At 38.1% G+C, this 23,035-nt stretch overlaps 1 long non-coding RNA gene across 1 annotated transcript; it reads left to right on the forward strand.

The window, feature by feature from the left end:
• Positions 1-957: 957 nt before the first annotated feature.
• LOC134508585 (uncharacterized) lies at positions 958-21,340 on the forward strand. The gene is made up of 3 exons (XR_010069093.1): positions 958-1,333; positions 4,130-4,239; positions 18,495-21,340. It is a non-coding gene; the product is annotated as an uncharacterized LOC134508585 (long non-coding RNA).
• The last annotated feature ends 1,695 nt before the right edge of the window (positions 21,341-23,035 follow it).

Consider the following 23,035-nt stretch of genomic DNA (forward strand, 5'->3'; position numbering starts at 1 on the left):
AGTGGACAATGTCCCTTTCTGTCCTTGTTGAGAAACACAGAAAAAGTTGTCCTATCTTTTCATACATCCCTTAAGAAAGGTGCAGTTTGCTCTCTGCTCCCCATCACCTAGCTGTGAAACAGGGACCTATAGATGAAGGCAAGATGGGGCTGCCTAATTACACATGAGACAGCTTCACCAATTACAACCACATCAAGAAAGGCACCATGATCACACGTGGGGTTGGGCTGACATTTGGGAGCACAGGAACTCTGGATTTCTTCAGAGAGATCAGACCAGTGGTCCCTCTAGTGGTAATTTCTGTCCAAGATTACCCGTTGCTTCAGAAGAAGCAGTGGACAATTATATCCCTAGAGAGGCAGTTTCTTCTGGAGCTGGTTTAGTCTCACCCAGAGCCGAACCGTGATGTCTGATTTCAGACTATTTGTTAGGCCACGTTGTCAAACCCTCGGTCGTTGTGTACCGATGGCTTGCTTCCACCTTAAACACCTACCATGAAGCAAAAGCGTATTTTTTGGTGTGTGTCTGTGATGGTATTCTTTCACTGTCTTTCGCTTTGTGGTAGGAGACGTGCACTGGTCAGTGCCCGCGGAGCGCCCCTCACAGCAGGGTGGAGGCAGCCTGGTACAACCACATTTCCCGCGTGAACGTTTCCTAACGTGCTTACCCTTGGTGCTGTCCCGATTCGGATTTCTGTGGCATTTCCTCGCAATTTCAGCGAAAGCAAGCATTCACAAATGCACCAGGCAGCCGTGCCCGGCTGCTGGCAGGCGGGGAGGGCTGCAGGGATGGTGTCTGTGAGGAGAGGCCGGGGCTGCCCCGTACCGCACACCGCCGGTTCCAGCCGGGTCTAGGCGGTTCCAGCCGGCTCTGCAACGGCTGCACCACACGGCACAGCTGAGCCTGTCAGCGAGGCTGGCGGTGCCTCTGTGGAAACATGCTTAAGAAATGGCAAAAAAAGACACCAGTTGGAGAGGAGGAGGGAAGAACTAGAGTGAGCAACAGCCCCGCGAACACTGGAGGAGGAGGAGGGGGAGGAGGTGCGCCAGGACCAGGGCAGAGACCCCCCCTGCAGCCTGGGGAGAAGATGGCTCTGGAGCAGGTACCCACACGGCAGCCCACAGGGGATCCTGTGCCAGAGCTGGTCGATATTCCTGAAGGAGCTGAGGCCTCTGGAGAGCCCACGTTGGAGCAGGGGGAAAGTACGAGAGGGAAAGAGCAGCAGAGAGAAACAGCTAGGTACTGACCATACTCACTGCCTCCCTGGGCAGCGCACGGTGGGTAGAGGAGTCTGGAGACTCTGGGAAAGCGAGAGGAAAGATACTGCTTTAAGGTTTGTCTTTTGTTTTGTTTTGTTTTGTTTGTTTCGTTTCTCACTACCCATCTCTGTTTTAATTGGCAATAAATTTGGTTCATTTTCCCATCTGTTTTGACCATGAGAGTAATTGGTAAGTGATCTCCCTGTTTTTATCTCAGCCCACAAGCTTTCTTGTTTTCCTGTTTCCTGCTCCTGTCTTTCTGGTGGGTGTGGGGGGAAGCGAGTGAGCAGCTGAGTGGGAGTTTGCCTGTTAGCCGACGTGAACTCAAGACAAGGGGGAGAAAAAAAAAGCCAGCAATGAGCCAGATAGGGTTCTCAGCGGTAAGGTTTTCTGCATGGGGTTATTTTTTCTTTGTAGGCTGTAAAGAAATAATTTAGGTCACTACAAAGAAGTTACGCTGGAGCATAACCTGATCAGCTCTGTACACCCATTTTAACCTGTTAATTCATTCCTCATTGGTTTAGTATCTGGTTCTATGAATATTTCTGTTAATAACTTTACACACATGAATAGACCCATTAATCACAACTAAGGAGACTGGAAAGCTCTCAGATGTTTGCAAGAGAAGGCTGTTTGACTGTAGAAGTCAGCTTCACAGAGGTTTTCTAGGCAGTGTTTTCCTCCATGATGTTAACCAAAAGGCATAAAAGGTCAGGAATGTGAGTGTGCTTATTTTGGATCTGAGATGGCACCTAGATACCTTTACAAATATAAACCTAAATCATTTATACTGGCAAGTTTGGACAGGTTAAAGACTGTAGTAGGTTGGGATTTGTAAGGTAGCTCCTAATTTGGCACCTATGGAAAACTAAGATACTTGAAATTAAAATGTCAGTCCTCTAAACCTAGATAGAGGTGCTCTCTAGGAAATTTGGCTACTATTCACTGAACCTATTTTTGACAGTAAATCAAACCTGTGTATTTTTGCATCCCTTCACCAAGGTGTGGGTGGCCATAAAGCAATAGATATGACACAGGAGGGCAGAACTAAGCTGTAACTGTAGCTGGGGTCCTCGAACAGAGTTCCCTTTAGGACTTAGATATCCGTGCTGAGATGTCATCTAGTGCCAGAACCTCTCTCCAACTCCATTTGGGCTAAACAAAAAATATTCAGAGGGTTGTAGTTTAGTCTGACCTATTTGCACTGGTCCTGTGAAGTCACAGAACAGGTTAAAAGCCACAGTAAATTAAGATGCTGTAGGCATAGCTGCAAAAGAGATCAGTGTGAGAATGACAAGGTCTATCCATGTTTGCCTGCCATGCCAAATTATGTTTCCATGCTTATCCTGGGATCTAAACCTTTCTGCAATCTAACCCCATTATCCTACAGACAATGACCTGGAAGGGTTCAGAAGCAGATTGCATGCACAGATTAATACTTTCCCATTATTCCTCATCTTCAGTCCATGCACAGCCGTGAGACCTAGAGTGTTTACATCTTTGTCTATCCTTTAGAAAGAACTTTCCTTTCATTAATTTGTCTAATCGTCTTTTGAATCTGCTTGATGCAGTTGGCATCCACAAGTTACTGTGGCAACAAGTTACACAATTAATTGTTTTATGTAGTAGTGCTTTCCTTTGTTTGCTTTTAGAACTTTCCATCTGATAATTCTGTTTGACTACCTATAATTTTTGTGCCATGAGAAACAATAAATACTCATTTGCTATTCTTCTTCAAAATTTAGAGACCCCTCTCAATCCTTTCAGACCTTTTTTGTCTGAGGTAAAGATCTTTGGTCTATTTAATCTCTTCTTGTCTGGAAGCAGTTTGGTATGTTCAGTCTTGCCTGCATCTTTCTGATGGTTGTTTTATTCGTTCTGAGAAGCAAAAGGAAGACATGACAGAACGCACTCCATGTTTGGTGTGGATGTTCCATATAGGAGAAGAAGGATTTTGTTGTTGTTGTTATTTATTTATTTCTCATCAGTTCCTGATGTGCTGTTACAGAAATACCAGCAAAAGTGCCTATTGTAGATGCAGTTATGCCAGCATAAACTGCTTTGTGATACATGGGAATGGGAACAAGCCACACTAGGATCAAGGAAAAACATTAAAGAAGTCAAAGTGCACCCACTATAAGGGCTGCAAAGTATCAGTAATAACAATAATAGCAATGATTCCTCGCTGTCTGAAATAAATTGTACCAGTAGTTATGTGTGTGTAGAGTCCATGCTCATACCAGCCATAAACCAGAGTCACCCAGGAAAATGTTTCAGTGTGTGCTTGATTTCAACCTGTGAATAATTCTACAGATACTCCTTTCATTTTGCTGAGTGTACTCATCTGCTTTTCATCTGTACACATGCTTTGCTGGGTCAGGGACCAAAGCATTTGAACAAATATTTATCAGATATTTCACAGAATTCTCCAGCTCTACTGGGAGCCAGATTTGTTACACCCCTGCATATTCTTATGCCAGGGGTAAAAATGAGCCTATTCTCTTATACTTTGAAATAGAACTGATGTATCTGATTGGAATCAGGAGCCTGAATTTTAAGCACATTAGTAGCTTGGTTCTGTGTCTAGCCTGTGCACACAATAACCAGATTTATATTCGAATAGTGGAAAGCTTTTCATCCTCATGGCTTAGTACACAGGTGTAATCCCCTACAGAATGGATTACTTTTACAAGCTGGATTCTCTAAATAAGGCAGTGGGTAGCATTTATGGCTATCTACATTGACTTTACCATTCGGGGCCAAGAATCATACTTAGGCTTGGTGTGATCCCAGACCCATGCATCCTTTATTTATCTGTTGGCTCCCCAAGATCAAGCTCATTAAAAAAACCATCTTTTCTTCCACCACAGGATATTTTTGTCCGTGAAGGGGTACCCTGAACTCATGTGATTCAGACACAGTCACCAGTGCAAATGGCCAAGGGTGCAAATGGCCAAGACAGACTCAATATGCATTGCAGGTAGGTTCTGTTTTTCAGTGGAGGTTTGAACCTGAAGATTCTCCATCACCATTTCCTAGATGTGTACTCAAAGCTACACCTAGGAGCGGGCTAGCATAACATGGATGCAGAGTGATTTTTGGACACAACTTTGAGCATCAATTAGCATTTCAAATCTAGTGGAGAAGGTAACTTGGCCTAGTTAGTTATTTATCCTTCCATGGGAAGCTCTGGATGCAGTCCAAATGTGTCTTCAAACTCTTGGGCAGTTACAGAAGTGGACAGATGTATGTGTACTTTTGTAGACTCAAGCTTGCTTTTGGCATCCTGTGCTCATGTGGAGTGAAATGCTGGCTCCTATCTACCTATCCAAAATATAATGGGAGTAATGGCCTTGTATCTTTCATAATTCATTAATGACTTAGGACTGCATATACGTTAGCTCCAACTGTCAAGTATACAAGTTAGATTTTAGCATCCATCTGCCCATATCGTGTCACTTAGAAAGTCAATCATTCACCTCCCCTTTACATGTGTTTAATATCTCCTTCCTGTCCTACTTCGTTATTCCTCGTAATACCCAGAATTCCTCACGTCTGAGGTAATACTATTTACAGTTTGTCAGGTTTTTGCTGGAGTTTTCTCATTGTCTAGTAATATTAACAAGATTTTACTTTTATTTACTGATTTTTTTAAAAGATTTTGTTGAAGATAGGTTTCATTTGAACACAATGAATTGTGTTGAATTCAATGTTCCCATTACTTTCCAGCCATCATTAGCTTGTCCTTTTGCTCATTAAAACAGGACTAACTGCTCTCTAGCCAGTTTCCATGGATGTATTCATACAAGTCTTCTTATTCTCCCTAGCTTCTTTGGCTAGCAGTAATTTGCGATGCCTTATTTATTTGCTGTTATTATTATTTCCTATCAAACCTTAAATAGATTTTACACTTGTATGGTTGCTGGGCTATTAAAAGGAGAGCCACGAGACCCTGTTCCAGTAGAAAAGTTAACCATGTTGTTGATAAAAACTGGAAACAAAACTGTTGCTAGGATTCAGCTGAGTGAAAGGGGGTGACAAGACTGGGGGGATTTAAAAGCAGAGAGCTTGGGATATTGCCAGGGGATTTTAGCCAGCTTGATTGATTTCTGAAGAATGACGTAATGGAGGGACACTAGACTAGAAGTAAAAATTTTTTGCTCTTATGTCTTAAATCCTGATTTTCAAACTGCAAAGTCTCAAAAGATTATATTGCAAACAGAATTACTTATTTGGGGCTGAGATATGATAGCCAAGGAGCTTTTCTTCATCCTCTGTTGTTAATAGAAATCATCTGATTTAGCTTCTGGTTATCTTTTCATTTGCTTAAATGTAAAGCATCATCTTCTTTCCCCTCAGAAGGCACAGATCTTCTACTCTTCCTAATTTCCTTTTAGACTGTGGGAATGTCCGGTGCAGCGGTCCACTTTTTTTGTTGTTGTTTTTGTTTGGGGTTTTTTGTTGTTGTTTTTGTTTGGGGTTTTTTGTTGTTGTTTTTGTTTGGGGTTTTTTGTTGTTGTTTTTGTTTGGGGTTTTTTGTTGTTGTTTTTGTTTGGGGTTTTTGTTTTGGTTTTTGTTTGGTTTTACACCCCCTGATGTAATTGTGATGAGGCTGGAGTCAGGTGACAGCACTTCTGAGACTTAATGTCAGAGTTTGGGATTGCTAATTTTCCAGAGTCAGGGAAAAACTAGATAGATAGATAGATAGATAGGTAAGGTATGTAGGTAGATAGGTGGCACCTACACAGCTGCACACAGAATTTAATTTGGTAAACATAGAACTGGAAGTAATAGAAATATATGGCAGTTGGCTTCTTCAGACTTTCTTGACAGAAAAAGGTGATGGAGGCAGCTGGAGCAAGTCAGAAAGGAAGGTACCTTCCCTTTGAAAAATGATATTATCAACAGAATTTAATGGTTGTGACACAGAGTGGACTGACAGTCCAAGAAAAGAGAAATCTTCAGGTAACCCTGACAGTCCAACTGCATTACAAATGCAGAACTGCCAGAGGGACCAATTACAGTAGGGTTGTCTCCTGACCCACCTGTTTACAAACCTGCTTCAATCTGTAGTATAGACAGGAACTTCACTAGGATTAGATTCGGGCATTACTACAAATTGGACACGGCCAAGTTTTAAGCTCAGTGACAGAGCATGGCTAAAGTTGTATTTACCATCCTGATCTGTTATGCCAGAGGAGGACTTGATTGTTTTGGGCTTGTGGCCCCTGCAATGCTGATGGACCCACCAGCAGTCACACAAATCCTGCCTTAAAGCTTGTATTTGTTTTGAAAAAAAATCTGAAGACATGAAGGCTTTTCTGAGTGCATGTAGATTTCAAAGGATCAGCCAACCATACCAAAGAATTGTTCTAATACAAATTTTCACCAGACTTCTGGAACTTTTGCCTCAACTTTTTAGCTTTGCAATAGTCAAAGCCAGAGCTCAGCCTCTGAGGAATCATGTTTCATTATACATAGAGCCAACAATTGATTATTTTGCAACTATCCTCACTTATTCTTTGCAATCCCATGCTTATATCTGGGTGAGGGTTTTTTGTTTGGTTGATTTTTGTTTGTTTATTTGTTTTAAAGAGGTTGCTGTTTCTATCTGAGTTTTTTAGTTCATGTTTGGGGATGAGACATCAAACTTTCCCAATGTGCCTGTTTCTCTATTGGAGTCACTTATGGTTTCTCACTTTGAAAGAGGTTTTGAATAGAGTCCGGTTCTTAAATATGAACTTTTAGTTTTTACATATGTAACTGGACCAACTGTGATTTTTTTACCTGGCAATGAATTTTAAATGATACTGAAAATACTCTATTTTGGAGTTACTGATTCTAGTGGCAAAAGTAAGAACTGTCTTTGATGCATCTGTACCCTGTAATTTTCATTAGCTGGATGAAAAGATGAAAGATCACATTCTGATGCCAGTTATCTCAATGAAACTCCATTGTTTTCCTCTTGCATAACTGAACACAGAAAGAAATTAAAAAAAAAAATTCTGACATTTGATTTTCTATCATACCTTTTGCTAAAGATTGTCTAAAATTCCAACAAGAAGTACATAACCATCTGGGCTTCATTGCCTGTATCGTATTTGTTCTCTGCATGGAGAGAGATTCAGATTTTATGTAAGTCATCCCCATAGGGGGAAGTCCTGCTACCTGTTAGCACAGTGCCTGATTCTTCAAAAAATTAAACAAAATGCTGTGTCTTTAATGTCTCTTACTGAATTACAAATTGGGGAGCTGGCACATCTCTCATTTTATTCATCCTAATTACAATTGCCCTGTCAGTGAGATGCCAGCCTGACTAAGAGCAAATCAGGTAGTGACTCCCCAGGGTCTTCTTTGTAACTGGAAGGCTGTCTCTAGTGGTTTCAAAATGACAATTTCCTCTCTTTTACTTGAAAGTGGAGTGTTTCCCCTGGACAGTTTCACATTTGATTATTTTCACTAGCCTCTCTGTCTTGAGTTGCTTGATTAGCATCTCAGTCACCTAAGAAATTAGACTAAAGTTTATGCCTTGGAAAAAAGAAAAAAAAGGCAGAGAGGGAAAAAAAAAAAGGAAGCTAGTGAAAAATTATCTTTCCAATAGGTAAGGAGTTGAGGGTATGGGAGAAATGAAGCTCTGACGAAGTTTTGCTGCCTTAAACTGCATCTCTTCTGAAGGAAGTACTGACTCCTTGTTCAGGAAGTTTACTTTAAATATTTCCCTGCAGAATTTTTAATGGGATGGATCTTCTTTGAAAAAAACTGTTCACCTAGTCTTTTGACAAGTAACTTCAAAAATTATGTCATAAACTCTAGCCAAATAACTAGAAACAGAGTCTTTGGCTTCACTGTAGGTCTGTGACTATGGATTCAGTTGCAAAATAGAGAACCTCAAGCTTTAACTTGCTGGTTATAATCTTTCTATCGTGACATTTCTAACACAAGGAGAATATATACATATCAAACACAGAGACAGTTGTGTGCAAATAACATAGTGGTTTAGTATTTGAGATTAAAGGTCTGTGTGTGAAAAGACAGAGTTCAGCCTAGGTACCTGGGGCATGTGAGCCTTGCTGACGTTGAAAGTCATGGTTCTGCCTCATCAAATTGTCTCATTTATCTGTCTTTCCAGTTTCTAACATAATTGTTACCTGGTTTCTAGGCATCAGATATAAGAATTAACATAGCATAAATGTTGTCCAAAGAGACAGCAAGTGATCCTCTCTTTTGTCAATCGCTGGCGCGTCTGTGTTGCTCAGGGTTGTCCTTGTTGCTTCCCTTTCTCTTCTATAATGCAGCCAGGAAAGAAATTAATATTTTGAAAGGAACATATGAGTTTGTTCCTTATCTTAAAGTCCCTTCTACACACATTATGGAAGGAGCTTAATCTAAACTCCACAATAATGAACAGAATTTTTTTCCCTAGTTCTAATATTTATTGGATTAGGTTTGTATTCAATTACATGATGTTGTTGATACTTCTGTACATTTCTTATTCCCACCCAAAAGATTTACAAAATAAATCTGGAAGAAGTTAATATCACATGTGTATCTCTTCCTGAAGTGAAAGATGGAATAATTTACAGTGTCCAGCTGCACTTGATCAAATGATTACCATCTTTCCATCTGCTTGTAAAACATTCCCACCTTTCACTAATGCACCTAAATTTCTGCTGTTCCAGTCAAACTGCAATTTATTACTGCCCACTTACCCTGATTTACTTGTGAAATGATTTGCATGGCTTCTGTCAATGCTATTTGCATATCTTTATTATAAATACTGCTTATTTGGGGGCAGATTTGATTTATGAGTGTTTGGCATGGTATGCCCAGTTATTTAGTTTTCATTTCTGATTTACACAAAGGGACGAGAGAGGCGGTAATTCTTTTTCTCTTGATGCAGAATATGTACAGGACCAGTAACACTTGAATAAGAAATTATTTTATTTTGTTTTATTTTGGTTTTAGGGTTAAGTTCTCAAATGTAAACAATTACATGTCTTGTCAGGCCTTTATAGCAAATCAAAATTTGTCTTTCCTGTGTTCAGCTCAGATAAAAATCAGTGTAGAAACTTCAAGGGAAAAATGTAATTACTGAAACAAATGCCAGGAAGACAGGAACGCAGCACCAGCTGGGAAAAAAAAAAACCAACTTTTTTTTTTTTTCTGCTTGTAGCATCTTCATCCTTACAGTAAAGAAGGGGCATGTGTTCTCCAATAGAGACACCATGACTTGATGATGTGCCTTTTGATTTCTCTCATCCAGCCTTATTCATATGTTAAAACCCATAGCTCACCTTTGCCCACAGAAAAATGAGGCAATAATTCTTTGCACTTACGTGTTTATACAATTCCGTATTAATCATGTTTCTGTTTATTTTTTCCACGTATTATTGGGGTAGATAGGTGAAAGTTTTACATATTTTCCCTCCCCTCCTCGAAGTTAAATACATAATTTTTTTTCACTGAGCAGAAAACCATTGTGACATGTCTTGAATCAGAGCTGTCTTTACAGTCTGTCCTTTTGATTCAGGAGCAGGTTTTGAGACCACAAACTTATAGGAATAGAGCTAGAAATGATGCAACAGAGCCTGGTTACTACTTTGGCTGCTGCTTCCTACACAGTTTTCCATTATGCACAGGAAGGATTATCAGATGAGAGCTGCAGTCACACCTACTTGTCTCTAGTGATAGTAAGAGTCTGAATAGTTTGCAAATCAGGTAAACATGGGGGTAGAACTCATATAATTTAAACATAGCCATCTCGAAGTTAGGTCTCTGATGCAAAACATGGGATTATAAGGGATTCATTTTGAGTCAAAGGAGAGAGAAGCATTTTGGGAAAGTAAGTAATTTCGTCTGTTAGAGAGAAATACCTTAGGCTGATTGCAATTCTGGCTGTTCTTAAACAAGCACAGAGAAGTATTCCCAGATGAAAGATGTAATTCATAGTTCAGCCTCTACTAAATTAGGTAGAACAGAGAGTATTCTGTGTATGTTACTGTACTCACTTAATGTAAAAATATAGTTACGTCAGTAAGTTTTATTTAGGTTGAATTGCAGTAGCACTAATACTGCAAAACTTCGTGGAAAATACTAGGCTTTTAATTGTTGTGCAGTCAAAGAATGATCAGTTACCTGAAAATCCTTCTTCTTCATTGTCCTCCATAAAACCATTGTGGAAGACAGTCCCTGCAACACCTTGTTGCAGAAAATACTATTATTACCCTTTTACATATGAGGAGGGGGTATACAGATCTCTTGAATATTACTCAGTGAACTTGTACCTGAATAAGAATAAAATCCAGGCCCCTTAAATATCAGTATTATACTGCGTTCAGTAAAGTATCCTTCTTTAGAAGTCACATTTTCTGTGGTGTGTAGAGAACAACGCCATCCTGCAAGCAAGCCTAATATGACCCAGAATTAAAGGCAATTTGATAAAGAAGTGTTTGTTTTTGGACTCTTTCAGCCTTAGCTTTTTCTTCTCCCCTGTACCTGCTTTTATTTGCTGGTATGAAATAGATTTTTGGCCTAAGAGAATGGCTCCCAGAGAAAATGAGAACAGCACTGCTAATGCAGTAGCACAAGCTTTACTAAGCTAACTTTCCTCCTACTAAAGAAAGCCACTGCTAGGTTATGTATGAATCTTGTTTCTCTATCTTGTGTCTGAAGACTATATAAGGGTACTGGCAATGATGTTATTTGACACAACTTGTGCTTTTGTGCCGTTCATTTTAGAATGCCATTGTAAAAATTCCTCATTCTCATTAGCTGGTTGCTATGTCATTAACTCACTATAGAGCCCCCATAATGTCCCATTATACTGTACTTTCAAGCTTTTGGTTGTTAATTAAGCATGGAACATTCTCGTCTGTTACAGGGCTGAAATTAAAGGAAGGAAAACTTAAATTATGAATAATACTGTTAAATAATAATAATAATAACAGGATTAATGGACACCCAACTATGTACATAATTAGCCTAATTCCAATGAGAGGGTGATGGTGAATGTTTTATCAGTGTCACCAAGACCCCGTAGTATAATTACAGACCTATTTGTTCAATGCTTAGCGTGTGCTATTCATTATATTATGTGAAGAATTCAGCCTCGTGAAAAATTCAGCCTCTCTTCGGAAAAAAACCAACAAAACAAAACAGGACAAATAGTTTTCAAAGGGTACAGAGGGGTTCGTTTATGTTTTATTTGTTGAGAAAGTTTTTTGCTTCTTTTCATTGCCTTGTTCTTGTCCTCATTTTTGATCAGTAACTAAAATGTCAGCATAACTTCTACTGATTTCGGAAGAACAGGCTTCCAAAATGAAGAAAGAAATACATAAATAAATAAATAAATAAATACATACATACATACACTCACTCCCAAAAGTATTCCCAAGTAAAGATTTCTACAGTTGAGGTGATTATGTTATTTCTGGATTATTCAGGTATACTTTAAGCAGGTCTTCCAACCTTCCGCCCCTTTCTAGATGCAGCATAGAATCATTCAGTGAAGGTGTTTTTTATGCAGGTCAGCTATATGTTAAAAAAGAATATATGACATTTGCACCTCTTGTTTCTATTTAAAGCTGTTTCCAACTCTGCTTATCTAATTTTCAAAGGTGAGCATGTTACTTTTATTCCTATAATCTCAATTATATTTATTTCATCTTTTCTGGGTTACCTACCTACTCCATTATGACTTTATAGCATTAAGCACTGAGTATATTTGGATGAGAATCTGACTGCATGTCACCAGACATGACTGTTTAAGTCTAGACATCGTGTTGCGTTTTTGCTTTCTGGTTTTTTTTTGGCCGCTTGTGAAAAGTGATACTGAACAGTAGCCTTAGGAAGACAATAACTTTGGTTGGAAAAGACCTTTGGAGGTCATCTGTTTCAGCTTCCAATTTAAAACAGAGCTAATTTAGATCAGGTTCTTAATTCTAGCCACAACACATAATTTTGCGTAGAATTGGAACTTGAGAATGAAAAGGGGAAACAATCCTAAAACATCAAGGATCTGTTTTAGCAGAAGCTGGATGAGAAAGGGTGTTTCCATCTACAAAACACCGTATTATTTCAAAAAGTATTTTTCTCCTGCAGCTCTTTCCATCCTTCACTGGAATAATACATGAAAGTAGTCAAACTGACTTATGTTGTGGAGGGTCCAAGTACAAGACCCTCTTCTACTGAATACTCATTGAAAAGGAGTGAATAGCTCTAACTGTAAGAATGTAAGACACAACTGAAGATTAACAACATGTGAGTGGGTTTGACACTCTGTGAGGACAGAGCAATAATTTGAATTTAGATGAATAACCTACTGAGGAGTCTCGTCTAACTTGAGCTGTGTGGTTGCTTTTTTATTTTAACTTTGACAAAAATTTAAGACTCACGAAGTCTTTGATAGTGTAAGTTGCAGAAAAAAACCCAACCAACCAAACAAACGAACCAGCTACTTCATTGAAGCATTTGGTCTGTGTGACTGCATTTTCATACCAAATCCAACTACTTCCACTATGTCCCCTCTTTCCTCTAAAATAAACAAAACATAACCATGTTGTTTCAAAATATTCCCAGCTTCCCATCCACAGTAGTATCTTGGATGAGGCTCAAATCTAGGCAGACCACATAGTACACAAATTGCATAGTTTAGTGTGGATAATCATATTTATTCCCTATTTCCCCTATGAACAGTTATCAGCTACTTGTCTGGATTTTATTCCCTTTTTTGTTTTACTTCCTTTAAACTAATTTTGGAAGTGCATGGCAGGGTGTCTAAAGACCCTTCTTAAGAAAGTCTTGACATTGGAAGGCAGTAACTTTTAGAACATGCCATTACTATGGTAGTTCTGTGATAGCTGTTAGTCATATAAGCGACTGCTTTGGTTTGATATTTTACCTTACACATCTTGACATGGAATTTATGGGATTCTGTTCAAAAATATTCCTCCTTTTTACCCTAGATTCTGGTAACCAGGAAGCCATTTAAATGTCTGTGTGTGACACAGAATGTCAGAGACTGTGAAATGGAGTACTGATCTTCTGGCCCCTGATTATGGTCTTTTTCCATTATGTTCAGTCCCTATTCCATTGCAGAATATGTCCAGTTTGCTTTCCATCATCCTCAGCAATCTGTCCAGAGATTTTCCCTCATTCTAAGTAACAATGCTTTATGTTACTTCCTTTCCTTGGTGTAGTCAGTATAATTTCTGAATTTTTTCTTAAAATACTGTTTTCAGCCTGGGTTTTTAATTCTTCCCAAAATCTAAGCACTCTTTTGCAGATGCGTTTCTCTGATTCCTGGTTTTATCTCCAGGCCTTTGCAATTTTGTATCATTTGGAAAGTCAGAATTTTCAAGGTCTTCATCCTCACCCTAATCCAACAGCTCACTGAACAAGGATAAAAGAGCTTGATTAGGAAAAGATCTAAGTTCTGTGTTTTGCTTGTGTCTAGTAACAATTATTTATAGTGAGTGTTTATATTTTGGCATGATCATTATTATTAGCACTGCTGCATTTCCAAATACTGAAGAAATGATGCTGCAAAATGCAGTTTATTTGAATATTAAAATTCTGTACCCTTAATTCTTTGAAAAGAGTGGTCAAGGGAATAGATAACCGTGACAAAAACATCCATTTAAATTCATGCAATAGATCTAAAACTACCAAAATTTATAGTGCTGTTCAGATCTGTCCTTTATTTATCATGATAATAACAGTAACTTATTTTTATAGGACAATGTTCCATGAAACAGGGTGAAATGAATAGGACAATAATCCTTGTCCTAATTTTTTAGTAACAGACCAAAGCAAACAGGTTTTCAAAGGATAAAATGTCCTTTTAAAATATGTGCCTCTATCCTTCTCCTCCTCTCTACAACCTTTGCCTTCACAATGTTTTTGAAACCTTCTCTCTTCCCAGCATCCAGTGGCAGTTGTCCCCTCTGTGCCAGCTTTTCTGCTTTATGGCTTGCTTAAACTCCACAGCGGGTTGCGTTTAAATTCTGTTCAGCCACACGCTTCCCCTGTCCGCAGGTCCCTGATCTAAAAAACAACACCCTCGTCTGGAAGGAATGGTTTGTTTTGAGAGGGTTTTTCATTTTGTTTTCTTTATAAGCGTGTGCATCTGTGAGTGTGTTCTCAGATGATTTCCAACACACAGGTCGTGGTCAGGTCCCACATCTGAGGGTAGTGAGTAGTATCTAGTTAGCATGGAGGGGTCAAAAATCAAAATTACCTAGAAGAACTTCTGTCTGTCTGGTTTGGAGACAATAAATTTCAATTTAGACCATAAAGTCCGCACCTCCTAAAACAGAATATCACTTGCCAGGCTGGAAATTCACTTAGCATCCTCCGAAAATTGAGTCGTCATCCTGTGTTCAGCACATGGGTAACTGGTAACTTGGTAATTTGGGTAACTGAGTTAAGACCTTACTTTGAAACTTGATGATTTTTAGAAACGGTATGTTTCTTCAGCTTCAAATAGAGTCAAAAGAGACTGACAGCACTGCTGAGGTACTTCAGGTATCATTACTCTTCAAATTTGTTTGTAATTCTAATAACATAGGCATCCTAGCCACTTTTTTTTTTTTCCATTCTGGGACAAAATACCAATATAAGTCAGAGAAGCAGGTTTTGGTTTTGTTTTTAATAGTCATTCAATTCACTAGGAAGTGACTTGGGATGTGTTAAAGAAAAATGACTAGCGCTTTAGACACTTAACACTAAACGTCCCTCCACACACACACCATCTACAGCGTGAAGAACATAGCTTCAAACCAGACATTTCTGACACTTGACTAGCAACTCTGTTATCTAACAGCAGTAGCAAGCAATTATCACCTTGAAGACATCACGAAAAAATGTCAAAAATTCCTTGTTTCTTATTGGAAAAATCAGCACAGACTATTTCATTTTAGTACAGAAACATTCATATCAGATCAGTTTGCATGATCAAACTGAAGTTAGAAACACTCATTTGTCACCACCTTACCTGATGGCGGGTATGGCTGACTACCTGCTACCCTCCTTTCCATCCTAATCAGGCTTTTCTGATGGACCCTATCTCAGAGTTTCCCCATTATCTGAGTTTACCACTGAAATGTGTGATGAGAACTATGTTCTAATTAGGAGTTCAGTTACAAATGGAGATAAAAAATTCCATTGATTGTGAAATTACAATTAATGTCATGAATCATAGAATCATAGAATTGTCTAGGTTGGAAGCGACCTTTAAGATCGAGTCAAACCTTTAAGCGAACACTGCCAAAACTACTACTAAACAATGTCCCTCAGCACCATGTCTACACTTTTCTTAATACCTCCAGGGATGGTGATTCAGCCGCTTCCTGGGCAGCCTGTTACAATGTTTGATAATCCTTTCTGAGAAGAATTTTTTCCTAATATCCATCCTAAACCTCCCATAGCACAACTTGAGGCCGTTTCCTCTCGTCCTATTGCTTGTTACTTGGGAGAAGAGACCGACCCCACCTCGCTACACCCTCCTTTCAGGCAGTTCTAGAGAGCGAGAGGGTCTCCCCTCAGCCTCCTTTTCTCCAGGCTGAACACCCCCAGCTCCCTCAGCTGCTCCTCATAAGACTTGTGCTCCAGACCCTTCACCAGCTTCCTGCCCTGAAGGATAGGATAAGCTGTCTAAATCGGAACTCGCAAACTATTTCAGTATCTGATCAAAAAAATATGAAGGATTTTGACTGCATATGACAAAATAAAAACCATTTTCCTGTTTGAGTCAACTGTATTTTACCACGTTGTTTTGCTATTTCCTTTTTTTTCCCAATTCTTAGAATTTTACAAATATATATACATACACACACACATATATACACAGAATGCCTTTTAATCTTTTTTGTGTCAGTTTGGGGTGAAATAAAAAATTCAGTGATAAAAAGCTCCCTTTGAGAAGTAAACCCAGTTTTTCTACCTATTCATTACTTTTGGACATGGGCTTTTAAATGTTTTGGGGCAGCTGTCCAAAATTTCCTAAGCATTGGGAATTTAGTAGTTCTAGGCCTAAATCTGTAATCCTGTTTCAAGAGAGTAATCCAATCATCACTGAAACTTGAAATTTCTCTCCTCCGGAAGTTCACTTGTTTTGAAATGTCTTTTTCCTAAATTACAATTAACTGTCCAAGCACCTACATTATCCACAAAACTAAAGTTCTGACAAAAAGAAATAAACGTGACCTTATTAATGCATTTAATACTGATAAAACAAAGTGCTTCATTTTGACCATATGCTGTAATTCCAATGATAGGAAACTTCATAGAAATCATCTCAACCAGGTTTTTGGTGAAAATAGCAGTGACACTGTTGTTGGTATAGAGTTTCATTTGGAAAATCAGCATTTCTGACAGAAAATTGTTCCATCATAAAAAAGTTCTCTTTGATTTAATGTAATTACTGCTCAGAAGTTGATTTCTTTTGAACAAAATGGGATTGATTATGTGAATAACATTTCGTTATATTAATCAGATTTTCTAGGCAGATCCATTACCTCCCTGTTTGTATGCATCCTTTCACTTCCCTGTTCACTAGAGATTGGACTGTTTATGACAAACTTTTTAATGCCTAAATCATCTTTAATGCTTCAACCATCTTTGCAGGCCCTCATCTGCAATGGCCAAATTCGAACATTCTGCTTTTTTCATATGGTCAAGGCAAGCAATTCTGGGACTAAGTGGCTCCCTGTGCTAAGTAGGAATAATGGGACAGCATCAGACAAGGAAGTAAGCCAGAAGCGATCATCCCATTGGAAAGCTGTGATCTACAGGCTGTTATTGGATCGCTCTGCTTTTTAATATTAATTGACCATCAAGTAATAAGACGTCACAATCACCTTGCTTTCAGTTGCATTCTGAAGTGGCTTAAAAATACTTGAGAACTGTCAAGAGTTGGTAAGAATTTCCAAAGAACTTAGTGTTGCTAGAATTTCGTCTGAACAGACTTTTCTTTTCCTTTTTTTTTTTTTTTTCTAGGGGGGAGTGAGGATATGGATGATGGAAAAAAGCAGTCTTTTCATTTATATGATAATACATGTCTTTCATAGACAGTGACAGGCCTACAATAGAATGTTATTAGGTAACCTCCTGTCTATAGAGATGCTTTGAATACAATTCTTTTCCAGCATTATTAAGTTACTGCCTTTGTTAAACAACCAGTTTTGGTCAGTCCCACAAAACATGCCTCAAATAAGGTGCAACTGTACAATAGAACATTTCTTGTAAAGTTTAACCATGAAATAGTGCATTTTCATATTTAAAATAGGGATGATCATTAACAGCCTTAATGCTTTAACCAGGCATAGCGGAAAAAAAGGATAAAAAGGAAAGTTTTAAGGACATTTATAATAGTTCTTTTATTCTCCAAAGTAAAATCACAAGTTAGGATTATTTTTACTTGGCTCTAGCTACCTGAATGTTAACCTTTTAGTTTAAGCTGTCATCCAGAATCTTTGTGTGTCAATGGAAAGTGACACCTAGAGATGGTGATTCATCCCACCTATCTAGACAGCAATCTTAGGATGGGATGAATCACACACCTAGAGCTTCCAGTATTTCACCACCGACTCTGGAGTGAGACTGAGCATCTAGTTCTGACTAGATACATAAGGCTGTTATAGGTACATGAGATAAATCCTACTTCTAGTGTGATGGAAAACAATAATGAATTCTCTGAGTTTCTGATTAATACTACTTATTTCCAATTTAAACCTTGGCCTTCTGATGGAAGAAAAGGTAACTTGAGTGAGATCTTACAACAAGGATCAGGGCATTGAATTTTGGCAACTCCTGTTATAACCAGAAATGACCACTGCAGGATGTTTGCTCAGAATTTTGCTTCATATTGACACCTACATGTGCAAGTTTTTTTGGTCACTACTTAATTAATGTTGCTGGAGATGGATGGCTTCTTCTTATAAAACTGAACTGTTGATGTTTGAAAATTAATCACTGGACCACAGTGTCATTCCAAGGGACTGTGACAGGCAGCTGTTTCTTAAATGCATAAAGAGTCGAGAGAAATTCAAAATAATGGGGAAACAGTTAGGCCCGGAAATATTGTGCATAGCTAACTCCTTGTGTGGCTAAAACCAAGTATCAATGAAGTTAGCTAGAATATGCTTCATCATTAAAGTCTTGCTTCAGAAACTGCACAATGACAGCTAAAACTTTTTTTCTTTTTTTCTTTTTTTTTTTTTTTATTTGAATGCTCAGAAGAGATAAGAAAGCCAGAAGAAGAACAGATGTGTTAGAAGTGTGAAATGGATTAACATCAAAGCCCCCTGGGAAAATCTGAAACATGAAATGAAGGATCCTGAATGACAAGAGCTATTCAGAATGCATTAAAAGCTCTGCAGTGCATTTTGGTGCTGTCTGTGTGAGCAACGCGAGGCCCTGTGTGCTAGGGAGAGATGCTGATAACGAAAGCTCTGTGAACTTCAGGGAAATTCAGTTCATCGCTGAGAACTCACCTTGTGGTACAATTTGAATGAGATAGAAAAAGCACCCAAACTAGTGATTGCCAATATTTATTGTCCCCAGTGATATGAAGTGAATAGATAATTTAAGCCTTGGACTACGCTGTAGGTGAACCAGTCATGATTTGAAAATCAGAGCCTATTTTAGTTATATATTCTTTGAGTGTTTAAAGCTGTCTGTTATTCATCAGTTGACAGATTAGCATGGACAGCATATTTTGATATGCTCAAAATCAGAGAAGGTAAACAAGAAAAAACAATGTAAGAGATATCTTTTCAATTTCTTGATTTTCACACAGATTATTTGGAAGCAGATTATTTATAGTTTAGGCAAATTTACATTCATAAATGGTTTCTGAACTGGCAGGCACTGGTATCTTTATAGGTATTGATAGAAAGAGGTCACCAATATTCAAAATGTGAAGAAGACTGTACAGACTATTGCTGAGTTTTTACTTCATCTAAACTCAATAAAAGTCAAAGGAAGTTGGTCACATAATACAGAAATTATATCAAAATTTAGTCCCCACTTTATGGCAGACTGAATTTACTGCACTTTCAGAATATAAATCTCATACTAGACATTTTGGACAAGTCCAGCTAAAATTCACAGAAAAGGACAGTCTTTCAGTTGGCTACAATGGATTTCTGATGAGGACTCAGAAGAACTTACAGTGAAAAGCTTCCTGAAGACATTTCCAGCACTTCACACAATACGAATTGTATTCATTCCTGAATATCTCTCTTGTACAGACATCATCATGACTTGAGTGAAAATCTCAGGCCTTTAACTTCCATTCCAAGTGGTGTTTTCATCCCACTGCTGATACAGACCACAGGGTGATTTAAGCCAGACGGCTTCCCTCGACAGGGTGCTGCTTTAGTCATCTGCAGGTGTCAGGCTAGGTAAGAAACGAAACAAAAACAACAAAAAAGCCCGACAAACAAAAGCAGGATTTCTCACAATCTGAAAAACAGGCCAGTCCTCAGAGATTAGCATCCTCTTGGTGCAAAGATTTCTGCCTCTATTGATCTCTGCCAATTTTGGACAGGTGCGTCAGGGTCTGATACAAGCGAATTTATGAAGCAGACAGTTCCATAATTTTTCAGCCTTGTCTGGCAGTTAAGTTCATATATTGTCCAAAATATGTCATGACCTTTAGAGAGTTTCCAACTTACTTATGTATACTATTAAGAAAACCCATTACTTGTAGACTGAGGTACATCCACTGCAACTGCCATACATGCAATTGACTGATTCTTATGAGCTTCTTTTCTGCTTCTTTTTTTTTAAATGGCAAGGGATTAACTTGAAATGACATAACTTTCTTTTACTCTGTACTGGTAAAGCTTTTAAAAATATAACCAGAGGACAATTCATTTTGATGCTTTTAAAGTAAAATAACATTCTCCAGACTGAAAGTTTTATAGTTAGGAGAATCTATTCTAACAGAATCTATTAGTTTGTAAATCAATATCCCCTGTTGATTAATTTCCTAATAAAAAGTGCATATATCTTTATGCTCTATTCTACTGAGTTCAGTTGTATTATTGGACTAAACAACACGATTCTTCAACCCTTATTTATGTTCGCACAAATAATCCCATTATATGTTCAACATAACAGCTGATAAAATGATTATTCTCAGAATGTGCATTCCAGCATAGAAAGTTTTTGGCACAGACCGAACTTAAAATTTTAAATAGCATGTGCAAGAGTTGGACGCGCAGGGAGAGGTTGATCTTACTTAATTTTAGAGTTATATAGCTGAACAAGTCATCTTTGCCTCCCTTTATAGTCAACAGAGAAAAATAAGCTGTATGAGAGAACCATTTGCCTGACATTTTAAGGATCTATTTAAGAGTGAAATAAATCACAGCCTAGGTTTTTTTATTTCTATCCAGCAACTATACAGGGAGTGGCTAATTTAGTTATTATAGGTTTTTGAAAACTTGTCCTTGTATCCATCACTTTTAATTGGAATTAAGCATTACCATGTCTACAGTATAAAACAGATAGGCTATCTGTGTAAAAAAAAAAATCAAACCAAACCAAAACCTATGTTATTTTGAAATATAAGGCTCCCCCAAATGATGATTTTGAAGCATTGAGATACAAAGTTCAGTCTACTGAAATAGAAGTGGAAGGCTGACTTAAACTATAATAAGCAGTTCTCAAAATGATGCTCTATGTAAGTTTGCCATGTAGTTGACACATATTTTCTTCCAAATAGGAAGAGTTGTGCCTATGGGTATATCTGAGTGCCTCATCATGATGTTGTAGATGAAACTTTCTCTGTTGTCTTTATGAATCCATTCTCTGCAGCTGTACTTAGTTTTGTGATAGCCGAAATAAATACAGTAGAGACTTGAAATTTTTAGAGACTAGAACTTCGTGTCATACTTCATGTAATACAACTTCAGTTGCACTTACATTCATGCCGGAGTATAAAAGACTTCTTCAGCTTACATATTGTGAGATACCTTATATGATGCTAAAGAATAATTCAAGTATCCATGACAGTTTGCAGGTACAGTCCAAAATTTTCAAATTAACTATTTAAACAAATAAGACCAGTTTGTAGCTGCTATTGTAAGAGCTGTTTCAGATTCAGCCCTTTCTAAAAATGTGGGTAGACAAAGAGGTCTCAACTTGGTTGTGCAAATATGGAGGCGTTAGCTGTTTTTGAAAATCTAAATCCAGCTTTTTCAATACAGCAGTGAAACAGAGAAAACATAACAGAACTAATGCATTTTTTGCACATCCTGGGTAAATTATAAAATAATTAGTCATGTTTCAGTTTAAATAACATGAAAAAACTCCTTTAATTAAGATTCTTAATTAATAGTTGAAAGATTAATCAATCAATAATTATAACTATCATTATAGGGTGTAATTGTGCTTAATTGGAGGGGCTGATTAATGATCAGAATAAACCTTTCAAATTCTCACACTTGAAAATGGTGGGAAGTGATGGATTCCAGCCCATAGAGTTAAAAACGGAATCCAAGGATCATAGAAGACATGCGTTCAGCTGCTTAGCCAAAAATGGAAAGCATATGATTGAAGGGCATGAAAGATTTCCATTGTTAGACATGTACACTATTGTATTACTAATGTATGTATGGTTTTGATTACTGTGAGCAAAATATCCCCCAGAAGAAGATAAGTGATACCTTTTCTGGAAACAATAAACCTTGCTTTCTTCATCCAAAATGTAAATGTTGGTATGCATAAGTACAGTTCTGCACATCTCTGCTAGTATCCTGCCTAGTCCTGTAGATCCCTAACATTTTTCTTACAATTCAAGAAGAAGTTGGAGTCATAACTTTGAGTAGGACAATAGCTGTCACATACGTAATAACTGTGTTAGAGGTACTGTACCATGCGTAATTGTGTAATGCATTCCAGCTGTCTCTTATGTCTGTGGACTTCAGAGTTGAAGATGTCCTCAGCTCAAATATTCAATGGTCTTGTTCTGGCAGAAGATAGTAGCTTTCAGGAAAAAATAAATGGAATCAGGTAAGCTTTAAAACACATTTTAAAAGCTGCAACTTCTTGTTTCATACATTCAGTAGCCTACAGACTAGTGCAATCTCTGGGATGGCCATCTTCAGTACGGGGTGTCATGGATCCAGTCTTTGACAGAGACATTTCAATCTTAACACCACTCCCAGGAACGTCTACAACAGTATATGATCTGCTCATTGTGATGAAGTGTGTGGGCAGTAGCACCGGTGGACTTTGGTTAATGCACCCTAGTGACTGAAGACTTATCAGCCATGGAAGAGACTTGCAGGCTGATTCCTGCTCTAGCAGCATTTTCTGATTTTTCTTTTTACTGAACAATGTTTAATGTCACTGCTTCTCCCAGTCTAGCACCACTAAGTTAATCTGCTTAGTCATTTGAGGATGAAGAAAAAAAGTGGAAACAGGAGAATTTGAACTATTAAATGAGGCTTTAACTATATCCCTTATAGCCCCTTTAGCTATAGGAAAAAAGCTCTAGAGAGAATATCATACTTAAACACACTGAAACACTGTGTTAAAGATAGTAATACATGTTCTTTGGAACAGAAAAACAAAAAAACATCCTTAAGAAGTTAGCTGAGAAGGGCCAGGACTGCTGTTGTTGCTAATTTTCTTCCTTTCAGGGAAAGCAAGGCAAATGTGTAAAGCAGGGGAGTGAGAAAAAAATCAAAAAAAAAAAAAAAAAAAGACATAAGCAGGAAAATACAACAATCCTACAAATTCAGCTTCTCTTTTTGATGGTGACT

The sequence above is a fragment of the Chroicocephalus ridibundus genome, chromosome Z (genome assembly GCF_963924245.1).
Source record: "Chroicocephalus ridibundus chromosome Z, bChrRid1.1, whole genome shotgun sequence".
In the NCBI taxonomy this organism is placed as follows: Eukaryota; Metazoa; Chordata; class Aves; order Charadriiformes; family Laridae; genus Chroicocephalus; species Chroicocephalus ridibundus.